This window comes from Lissotriton vulgaris, chromosome 3_2 (assembly GCF_964263255.1).
Source record: "Lissotriton vulgaris chromosome 3_2, aLisVul1.2, whole genome shotgun sequence".
Taxonomy (NCBI): domain Eukaryota; kingdom Metazoa; phylum Chordata; class Amphibia; order Caudata; family Salamandridae; genus Lissotriton; species Lissotriton vulgaris.
Window position 1 is genome coordinate 14535982 of NC_141690.1, and position 12550 is coordinate 14548531.

Here is a 12550-nt window from a genome sequence, read left to right on the forward strand (position 1 = left end):
AAAGGGGGGGTAGTGACCTGGAATGTTCTGTCAGACAGAAAAGATCAAAACCAATACAGGGCTAGACCCACCCCACCCCCCAACCTCCTCTAGGCGATGTAGGAGGATCCAGTGAGAGACCGTATCAAAAGCGGTGCTTAGATCGAGCAATATCAGGGCTGCGGTTTGTTCCTCATTAAGAATGGTCCACAGATGTTCGGTCACTGCTAAGAGCGCAGTCTCAGTACTGTGGCCATGGCGGAAGCCATTCTGAGAACGATCCAAGTCGCCAGTGTTGTTCAAAAAGCCCGAGAGGACGTTATTGGTGTGGGCCTCAGCCACTTCAGCAGCCCACTGCAGTAAAGATGTGGGATGGAAGCTTTCCGGTTTAGTCGGGTCCAAAGAGGCTTTTTTCAGCAAGGGGACCACCCGGGCTTGCTTCCATAACAAAGGCACCACAGCAGTGGTGAAGGAGGAGTTGATTACCTGACACAAAGGTGTAAGGAGTACAGGTAGAGAGTCCCTACATTTGGCAGGCCTCAAAGGATCCATGGGAGGGGGGGCTACGAAGCAAGAGGATCTGTAGGGGATATAGGAAAGGATTTATAAATGGCTTCCACCTTCTTAACAAAGAAGGTGGCCAGGTCCTCACATTGCTGGCCAGACGTGATCACCGTGATAGAAGGATTTTTCCTGTTTTTAAAGTCGTTAAGTAATTATAAATACTTTTGGCAGGGTTCTTACTAGACTTGATCTCATTGGCAAAGTAAGCTGCTCGAGCCAGATGGATGGCTCTCTGATAACACTTAATCGCATCCTGTTACAACTTCTTGGTGCCAGATCGTAGTCCCATCTCCAAACCCGTTCTAGTTTTTTACAGGTACTGCGCAGAGCAGCCAGAGAATCGTTAAACCAAGGATTGGAATTCGAGCAGCGACCCTTGGACCATTTTGCAGGAATAAGAGTGACTATAGCATGAAGGCTCCAGTCAGAAAGTTATTTGTACGTCAGGTTGGGATCACATGCTGGGATAGGGGGGCAGGATGACAAGATGGCATGCCGGTCTTCCAGCTTAAGTTTATGCCAGCAACGCCTGAAGGAGGCCTTCAGATCGGCTCTGGGCATTGACTCTGAAAGCGGGAGAGAGATAGAGACCAAAAAATGGTCAGAGAAGCACACCGTGCTTGTTGTCTTGACCAGAAGAGAAGGGATGTTAGAAAAAACAGGGTCAAGCAAGTGTCCAGCAGTATGGGTAGGGCTCCCCACAAGCTGTCTTAATTGGCAAGCGACGAAGTCGGCAAGCAAACTGCTGATTTCGGGATCAGCGGAGCAATCAATATGTACATTTAAATCACCAATAATACTAACATTGGTGGCCGTCAGTGCCAGGGAGGCCGCGGCCTCAATAATGGCCGATTTAATTTCCGAGACTGGCCCCGTGGGGCGGTAGACTAGCAATCCTGTCATCGTAGTGTGAGCGCTAAAGGAGATTGTATAACGAGCGTATTCGAATGTATGGCATTACAATGCATACTTTTACAACGCATACCATTACAACGCAAATACCATTACAACAAATGATTTTACAACGCATACCATTATAACGCAACTGTATTAAATAGTAAAAAAGTGCAATTACAACGCATGACAATACTCTGCATACCATTACAACGCATATATATTTTAAAAAATATAATTAATATTATTTTTGTAACTTACAACCGGGCACAGGATGCGGGGAAAATAGGGGTTTTGGGTGGGAAGTGTATTAAAACGGTGAAACGAACTGAACGTATTTTTTTACGAAAAGTAACGTATTTTAACTAAATAAATACTCAACCATTAAAATTAATACTCAAGTGTTTAAATTAATACTCGGGTATTAAAATAAAAATCATTTTTTAGAATTTTTATTAAAAAAATAAATAGATAATCCACGGAGAATACATTTTCCCAAAATTAGGTTTTGAAAAGAAAAGCTAGGGAAAATGCTTCATTGAGAGTAAACAAACGTAAATAAAAGAAGCCACCATTTTAGAAGCTCGCAAATGCCGCAGTCCTACAACAGTTTCAATGACAATAAATGGAACGCACAGCAAACAAAATGGAGGAGAAATGCCGAACCAAAAACAGAATAAACACACTTTTTAAAACAATACATTAAAATATACATCCTCACATCAAATGAAACATCAAAAAATTACAAAATCAACGATTATTTTTAAAAAAAATATTGATGACACACAATTAAAACTATAAATACAGGCGAACCACCATTTTGAACTCAGTGGTCGGATGACTACGAGCGAGAGCACACACATGTTACGCCACTGCTAACGTGCCTGACACAGAGCTTCTCTCATTGAAATTCAATTCAAATTAAAAGTAAGTAACCTATTCTATATTAGAGTAATACTTTACGAAATATACCTAACTTAAAAATTAATATACAGATATTATTTTTACAGTTTCTAATTCACTTCGATAAGAATTATTTTAAAGAAAAACAATAAAACAACTATCCATTTAAAGTAGTAAGCAAAATATATTTTTTAATCTTTTACAATGTTATAAACCGCTAATATGCAGAAATAGAAACAGATAAAAATGCACTTTTATCGAAATGTAATACTTTTAAAACTTGCAAGCAAATATTCTTAAGGAAAAATGTTGTGATTTAAAAAAATGTCAAACAGTAATTTACTTTTAAATAGTGTGTAGTAATTTGAATTAAATAGATTTAAAAAATATACCTTTTCTTAATTACAGATAAAAATCTAAAGCTGCGAAGAAACACCAAACGAACAGCTTCCATAAAAAAGACAAACTACTGAAACACATAGAAAAAAACATACTTTTTCTGTAAGTACATTTTTAAATAATTTACGATGTAAAATGAACTGATTTCACCAGATAGAATAAGTACTATCATTGTTTTTGAAAATGCCTTTTTCAAAAATATGAAAGTATTTGCGGTGTAGTGTAGTGAAAAAATTGTTTTTTTTAAATCAGTCAAGTAAACTAACAATTTTAACATGTTTCTTTACATTCAAAATACATAAGATATCTATAATGTAGAAATAAACATCTGTTATATTTTTTTAATTTAAAACAGAAATCATCTTTATTCTTCAAGCACAAGAGCTAAGGAAGAACATCTAATTTTCGACAAAACTGAAAGAGATATTATTACCACAGAGAGGGTAAGTGAGCACATAGAATCAACTGTTTTAAAAAATTTGCGAATGAAATCTTTGAATTTATTTCTAACAATGTTTCGCTGTGCTCCCAAAATATTTTTTTTAAGAAAAGGTCATGGATATTAACCATTTCAAAAATGACATTTCTATCCCAAAGAAATAGGGTATTTAAACCAATAATTAAACAAGCTATATATTACAGAAAACTCGTAAACAATAACAAGGCAAACCAACACAAGAACAGGACCTACAGACCGATCAGATAAAAATCAATCCAGAATCAAGAAAAATCTAAAAGTCAACTCAAAGTGCAGCAGCAAGGTAATTATCTTCAAAAAAAGTTAACTAACCTAAATCTACGCCAGAAAGGGCACAAAAAGTAAAATAAAACCACATAAAGGAATGTAAATGCAATATAATGTATAAAAACATTTTTTAAAAATGTACATTTTTTTCTTGTCTTTTTATCGTTTCAGAACATGTCTCAAGAAAAAGCAGCCAAATACATTGAAAGCAGGAAAGGAAACCGTCTGCTACAATATGCAGGTTATATTTATTGCAAGGAAAGAATAACTGAACCAAGGAGACATTGGAGGTGCGTGCAATATTACTCATCCCATTGCAAAGGCAGAGCGGTTTCTCTTGGTGACAACTGAGCATAAACACTCTGCCTCTGCAATGGAGATTAAAGTAATAGAAACCATTAACGAAATTAAAAATATTGCAAGCACCTCCAATGACTCCTCTGGGTCGATTTTGAGGGAGGTAGCTAAACATGTTCCTGGCCACATTGCTAGTAGTATGCCTATAATACCTAATTTGAGACGAATTATTCAACGTAAAAAACAGGCAAGTAACCCTCAAAGAGTTACACCCCAGTCATTCAGTGACATTGTAATTCCTCCTGAACTCTCTCTTTCTATTTCTAATGAAACCTTTATCCTGCATGATAACCAAAACCCTCAAAAATGAATAATTAGCACACCCCGTAACCTTGCTAAGTTAGAAAATAGTGATAGTTGGATGATGGATGGGACGTTTAAAAGTACGCCCCATCCTTTCACCCAAATATAAACTAAACATGCAAAAATTAACTATACAGTAGTACCCCTAGTATACAGTTTGCTGCCAGATAAACAATCCACAACGTACATTGAACTTTTAACAGTGGTTAAATCTAAGACATCCAATAAAAGTCCTCGGAAAATAATTATTGATTTTGAATTTGCGATGATAAATATTATTTCCAAAACGTACACGGATACCCAAATTCAGGGATTTTTTTTTCCATTTTTCCCACGCATTTTGGCGTAAAATACAAAAATCATCCCTAGTTGTGGATTACATATCAGACAGCAAACTGCAATTTGAACTTAAAAAACTAACTGCACTTTGTTTTGTCCCTCCTACAAGTGTAGACGAGTACTACACTGCAATTATCGATTGCAATTGCAAAAAACACAGTTGATGGACAGAATGTAGAACATTGTCATACAATCACCCCGGTCCTTGGATGCTTGATTCTGGTCTGGGAAAGACATGGCTTGGTAGTTCTGACTGGACTGTTCCCATGAGGCACAGGGTCAGAGCTGATTTGCATATAGCCAGTGTCTAACCCAGGGTGGTGTGGAGTGCAAAAAAACGATGGATTTAGGCCCAGATCCTTGTACTGGGGTGAATGTATGACATTGTTCTACATTCTGTCCATCAACTGTGGTTTTTGCAATTTTCATGCCGAGTGTGCTGGGGATGCTCAGACGTGAGTCCCAGGCTGTCCACACCACTGGAGTCAAGCTATCCAGGCTCATGAAGGCTGATTGCCAGAAACCGGTCCTTGGATGCTTGATTGTGGTCTGGGAAAGACATGGCTTGGTAGTTCGGACTGGACTGTTCCCATGAGGCACAGGGTCAGAGCTGATTTGCATATAGCCAGTGTCTAACCCAGGGTGGTGTGGAGTGCAAATAAACGATGGATTTAGGCCCAGATCCTTGTACTGGGGTGAATGTATGACATTGTTCTACATTCTGTCCATCAACTGTGTTTTTTGCAATTTTCACGCCGAGTGTGCTGGGGATGCTCAGACGGGAGTCCCAGGCTCTCCACACCACTGGAGTCAAGCTATCCAGGCTGATGAAGGCTGATTGCCAGAAACCGGTCCTTGGATGCTTGATTCCGGTCTAGGAAAGACATGGCTTGGTAGTTCGGACTGGACTGTTCCCATGAGGCACAGGGTCAGAGCTGATTTGCATATAGCCAGTGTCTAACCCAGGGTGGTGTGGAGTGCAAAAAAATGATGGATTTAGGCCCAGATCCTTGTACTGGGGTGAATGTATGACATTGTTCTACATTCTGTCCATCAACTGTGTTTTTCGCTAAATTACAACACAACATATTTAATTTGGCATTTTAATTGGGTTTTTCTAAAATAATTTTTGCAAAATTAAAAGTCGGGTCACCTTACCTTAGATGTCTTCTTTTTTCTTTTTTTCTTTTCTTTAATGCAATCCAATGTAATCCAAAGCCATGCTTGTTTTGTATTCCATTTTTTCAAAACCATTCCCAAAAAACAAGTAAATAAATGTTCTTGTTGCTTTTTTTTAAAAAACAAAATGCATTTCCAAAATAAGGAATTCCTTTTTTGAAGATCGGTTTACAACAAACATTTCCAGCCAAAAACATTTTCTTCTCCAATTCGAAACAATCTCCAACTCCCAAAAAATCGTAAATGTATCCATCATCTTGCTGTTCGTCAAATTCCAAAGTCCAAAAAAAAACAAGTAAAGATCCATCCTCTAGCTTTACTCCAAATCAGCACTCCTTCAAAATCCATTTCCAAAATTGCAAATCCATCGAAATTCAAAGCCAAAAAAGAAACCAAAGATATATTCCACGATTCCTTAAATCCTCCACGATTAACGATCCATTTTCTCCAGTGGAAATCCAATGTCCGTAAATCGATCTTCTTCTGTGTCCGACGGAATCCCGAACAAACAATTTCACAAAAATACAATGGCCAACCATTGTTTAACTACTTTTTAAAATTATTAAGCATACATTGCAAAAAAGTTAAACAAACACGTGACCCGACATAGGCATACTCTAACAATGTATTAGTGGACATGCGGAATGTAACCAAACATCTTATTTACATATTCTACACCTCCCTATTCTTTCCTTGCAATAAATATTTACCTATGCTTGTTTTAATGTAAATATAAACTTTATAAAGTTTCCTACCTGAGCGCAGATCTCCCTGCTTCTGCTCTGTCCAGTGACGCTCCTCAATATGGCTGCCTACGCGTTTGATGTTCACGCGTATACGACATCACAAACTGCAAAAAATGCAAAAGGACTATTTTTTGGTTAAACTTTATTTATTATTAAACAATATTAAAATGTATTTTTATAAATTTTATTAATTTTTCAAAAATATTAAAAAATGTGCAAAAATGTATTTAAATAAACCGTCACGAAATAATTTTTTTACATTTTTACTTCAATAAAGTGTGTCATATTAAATTATTTTACATATCTTTTATATTTATACATGTTTATTTTTATTTATTTAAAATGTTTACATAAATGTTATATTATTCTTACCTTATACATACTCTCTTTTTAATGTAAAACGAACCCAGTTAGTCTCCAGCCAGCTTCTTATTTCAGGTACGCGATATTCACATAGAGAGCTATTGAAATAAATGTAGAACAATTCCTTTCATTGCAATCAATGTTAAAGCGTGAGAATTTTTTTATAAAATACTTTCTACTTATTTTTCCAACTAATATAACTTTTTTTTTTTACTTCATTAATCTATAATAAAATTTCAAAAAATTATTTTAATTTAAAATTATACTCTTAATTAATTTTTAACATTTATATTTACTACAAATATAATTACTTTTTTTTACATGCAAGTGGGTTGTAATCCAATAATATATATTAGATATTACAAGAGTAAAAAGTACTATTTTTACTCAAGGTGTGTATAATAGTAGTGAAAAGCAGGATAGTGTAGTGGTATAATTTACTAATCTAACTCCAGTGAGGTGTAAAATTAGAAAAAGTGCTGGATAGTGTAGGGGTTTCAAATTACTATTCTAACTCCAGGGGGGTGTAATAGTAGGGTAAGTGCTGGATAGTGTAGGGGTTCCAATTACTATTCTAACTCCAGGGGGGTGTAATAGTAGGGTAAGTGCTGGATAGTGTAGGGGTTTCAAATTACTATTCTAACTCCAGGGGGGTGTAATAGTAGGGTATGTTCTGGATAGTGTAGAGGTTCCAATTACTATTCTAACTCCAGGGGGGTGTAATAGTAGGGTAAGTGCTGGATAGTGTAGGGGTTACAATTACTATTCTAACTCCAGGTGAGTGTAATAGTAGGGTAAGTGCTGGATAGTGTAGGGGTTCCAATTACTATTCTAACTCCAGGGGGGGTGTAATAGTAGGGTAAGTGCTGGATAGTGTAGGGGTTTTAAATTACTATTCTAACTCCAGGGGGGTGTAATAGTAGGGTATGTTCTGGATAGTGTAGAGGTTCCAATTACTATTCTAACTCCAGGGGGGTGTAATAGTAGGGTAAGTGCTGGATAGTGTAGGGGTTCCAATTACTATTCTAACTCCAGGGGGGTGTAATAGTAGGGTAAGTGCTGGATAGTGTAGGGGTTCAAAATATTATTCTAACTACAGTGGGGTGTAATAGTAGGGAAAGTGCTGGATAGTGTAGGGGTTCCAATTACTATTCTAACTCCAGGGGGGTGTAATAGTAGGGTAAGTGCTGGATAGTGTAGGGGTTTCAAATTACTATTCTAACTCCAGGGGGGTGTAATAGTAGGGTAAGTGCTGGATAGTGTAGGGGTTCCAATTACTATTCTAACTCTAGAGTATATTTTTTTAAATACTAGTGTATTTTTTTAAATCAACATGAGTGTTTAATACTAGAGTATTCTATTTTTTATAAAAGAGTATTATTTTTTTATTTTTTTTTAAAAGTCTTGTAAGGGTTCTTCTTACAACATGTGTGTTTAATACTAGAGTATTAATTATTTTCTTAATAATTATCAAAATATGCAAATTAATACACTAATACCTTAAAATAAAAATATAAAAAACATATTTTTTTAAACTTAAGAAAAGTACTCTAGTAACAAAAAAGTACTCAATTATTAAAATCAAACTTACTTAAATACGAAAAAATGTGTTGTAATGACATCTGCGTTGTAATGGCATGCGTTGTAAAAGATCCTGTGTTGTAAAAGTTGCGCTGTAAAAGCAGTGCGTTGTAAAAGTTGTGTTGTAATGGTTGTTTACCGCGTATTCGCACCCATCCACGTCCTCCTTAACTAATGAACAGCGGTGACGGGACTTAAAGATGACAGCTATGCCCCCACCTCTAGACTCCCTGTTTACAGTCAAAATGCTAAAACCCGGTGGGAGTGCTAAACCCGGTTCAGCCACCATGACATAGGTCAACCAGGATTCAGTTAGGAAAAACACATCAGGAGATTCATCTTCTATTACGTTGTAGATCTCCATGAAATGTTTAGCCAGAGGGTGGACATTAAGGTATAACATTTTCATAGAGGGCCTAGGTGGAGACACGGGAAGGCAGGGGGGCAGTACGGGATGGGAATCATAGCCACAGTTAAGACAGCAGAAAGGCCCTTCCACGGCACCCACCAAAACTGTCTGCATGGGTTTACCCGCTGGCCAATAGACATCAGGACTTCTCTGGTATAGATTGGCCCGCCTGACTCCAAACCGCCAGCATTTCTGGCGTCTGGCGACGTCCAGGCGCAGACTGGCGCAGACAGGCTTGCCTTTGGCGTGCCTTTGGCGCGCAGCCGGCGCTCCTGCGCCATTGGCAGCATAAATAGTGTTTCCAGCACAAAGGGGGTGGAAGACTAGACCGCCTCCCCTAACAAGATGGCGGCCGGAGATGGCAACCGGAAGTGGAATTCCGGCGACAGGGTCAGTGCAGTACTCCCTTCACAACAATCAGCCCACTTAATTCAATAAATCTATAAATATCTATAAATATTTTATACAGTTCGAGGGGAATAGTATCATCCCCATCGGCTTTCCCTGATGCTAGAGATCTCACTGCTGTCTTCACTTCACCTTTGCAGCTAATACAGAGGATTGTGTGGGATTTAACCAGGGTATCTGACTCTCAACCAAATAGTTGGCTATAGCCTGTTGTTCGGTATTACCTGGAATACTATAAACCTTTTGATAAAAAGCAGTAAATTGATCAGCGATAAGATGTGGGCACTCATAAATGACTCCGTCATCTCCTGTAATGCATTGAACAGCATTGCACACATTTTTTATCTGCTATGGTGCTGATGGGCCAAAACACGTCCTATTTTCTCACCATATATATATCCTGTTTGTGGAGGTCGCCTACATGAGCAGCCTGCACTTGTTGCATTTCCAAATCTAAACACTCTTTTTGTATTTACTTAGTTCCAATTGTCTGCTTTCATTCTGTATTAAAATACACTGGAGTGTGATAACCCGACTCCCTCACTTCACATAAAAATATCACCGGACACGCAACCGGCTGACGCCCCACTCACTCCAAACCCCCTGATCCCTCATGGTACGAACTCCTTCGCAATCGTTTTCCCCCCAAACTCTTGAGTAAAGCGAAGAAACTCTTCAAGCAAAGACTGCTCAGACAACATCCCGAGACACTTTTCGCAGACACCTATCACTGCCTCTCCAGAGGTCAAATAGAAGTGGACCTCATCTTCCACACTGATGGACCCAACTTTTGGTTCATCATTCTCAACACCCATCTCAACATCTCCAAAACCACCACTATCCTCCACAGCAGCAAACTGACAACATCTCTCCCAAGCCACCAGTCGAAAAGCAGCAATATCTCCATAACCATCTACACGAACGGTACAGTCCTAATTCAGGCTAAGAGCGCTCCCCTTGAGGCCTTCGACTCCCTCTTCCTCTCACTAAAAAAGGCCCCCTTGGTCTCCTCCTGGTTTGGATCAACCCCCCTGAGATCCTTTCACGACAGGGGAGACAGCGGACCCCTCTCTCAGCTTCCTCGAGATCCACCTCCCCACCATACCGAGGCCCTCATCCTCATCCTTACTCCATTCCTCCCAATACCGCCCACTCCCCCTACACCAGACAGCTCGCTCACCCGTGTCCCACCTCCCTTCCCCTCCCAACATCCAGGATTGAGCATTTCCCTCCAGCTCAGCCCACTCAAAGCCCTCCCGGTCCCCACGCCACACGAGATCTGTCACCTGCCATGAGACTGCACCCCGATATCCTTGAGCCCTACCAAAAAACAACCTAGGCAGCCCCTCCCCTAATATTCATCAGGACTGGGACTCACATCCCTCCGTCAACTACCATCACGTAAGGGACCCATCCCCCTCCCCAAGGACAAGGCTGCCCCTGTCACCCCCTCACCCCCTCTGGTCCCGCACCCAAGGGCAGTGATGCCACAGACTACTCCCTCCCTCCTTAGACTACATGACGCAACGCCTCTCCCTCCTAGAAACCCAGCTGGAAATCCTGACGCAAGGCCTGAATGAAATTCTAGCCAACCTTTCCTTGATCCGAAACCCCACCCATCCTCCCAGAGAGCTATCTAATCTCACCCAACACAGTCTAGACAAGGCTCCAACCTCTACAGAGTCCCAAGTCCCCCCCCAGACCCCGACCCGGGTCATCCAGTAAGGGAAAGGATAGTGGTTACGAAAGACCTAGAAGAGCTATTACCTCACTTTCTCCTCAGGAAGTGACACACCTAGCCACTACCTACGACCCCCCGACAAATTCCTCCCCTAAATCCGCGATCCAAGTAATCAAGGGATTCAGAAAATAATACCCCCTCCGAGAATCCCAACTTCCCATACACTTCCCAAACAGTAGAGGTTGCTGCCCGGATCAGGGGATGACATGACGCAGTTGCGGAAAGTGCTGTACGAGGGTGGGCTGGCCTGCCAGAATGCAGATAAAGATATCATAAAGAGAGGAAGGGTCAGTCATTGTCCCCATCTGCTAGTTGTGGACCCATTATTCTGCTGGCTGAAGGTTTGCCCCTTGCTAGTGGGGGTTGATGTAATCTGTATTCGCATTCTTCCTTTTTAGCAGCTCTAAAAATAAGATAAATATGCTTCTAAAGCTGCACTGAGCAATACATCTTTTGTTATTCAGCTCCTCCCCCCCCCATACACCATCTAAACAAAAACAGTCCCATCACCTGTAGAAAGCATGCAGTGTTGCAGGGAACATCTCACCTGCCTATTCCAAATGTGTTACAGTCTGTTCTGGTCAGTTCCTGATGCTGTTTTATACCAAAGTGGTCAGAGATAACTGCGCTAATAGAAAAACCACAAAGCTTACTGACAAGCTGGTGCCTTTGACCTGCCCGGCAGCTTGAGCAAAGCCATTTATTTATTAGGCAGTGCCTAACCGGAAAGGTTTACATAACATGTGTCTAACTTGAGCCTGACCGAAGTAGAAAGTGTGCCTGCAAAGATATCTACGGAATTCCAAAAAGCTGGAAAAGGCCACTCATTGTTTATTTAAAGGGGGGACATTCTACAAATGTATTTTGCAGAAGGAGAAGGGATCCACTGAAGTTTTGGATTATGCGGCAGAGATGCCCAGTGTAGATCCATGAGGACATGTCAAAATCCATAGCTAGACTTTCAGAATTGCCACTGGCTATCCAAATGAGGTTAAATAAATATTTGTTTCTTTTATCTGATAATCCTGAAAATCTAGTATGGGTTTGGCCCTGCTTGACCCACATTGGACACCCTGTATTTCTTTGGCTTTTTAAGGCTCTCTGTTCTTTTACATCTGATGTTCCAAAATTCACATGCCAACAAGCACAGAATTGATGGCATCAATAAACATAATTGAATTCTTGAAAGGACTGCATATCTAACTCTGATAACTTCATTCCTTTAATTCAGAAGATATTTAGCCAACGCCACTGACTTGTCAGGGAGCAGAGATTGGATCAAGCAGACAGGGCCACCATCCCCTCTGTGTCACTTTCAGTGCTGATGTGAGGAGATGGCACCAGCTCTGTACCAATACAGTTTGGCCAAGTCCAAAACTGGAGACAAACACAACTGACGATATGGATATACTTATACACTTCTTCCTAAAAAGTCACAGCTAGTTGAAGTACCTAAAGATAGGAGTACTCACATTCACAAGTACTTTGTGATGCAGGGTGGGGGGCCCACATCACTCCCCAGAGGGATGAGCTTGGGTATGTTTGATTACCGAGTTGCAAAAATGCCAAAATGTTTTCCAGAACCATGGTCTGAACAGTCTTTTTTTCACAGAAAGAGTGACCAATTCAGTAAATCCCTG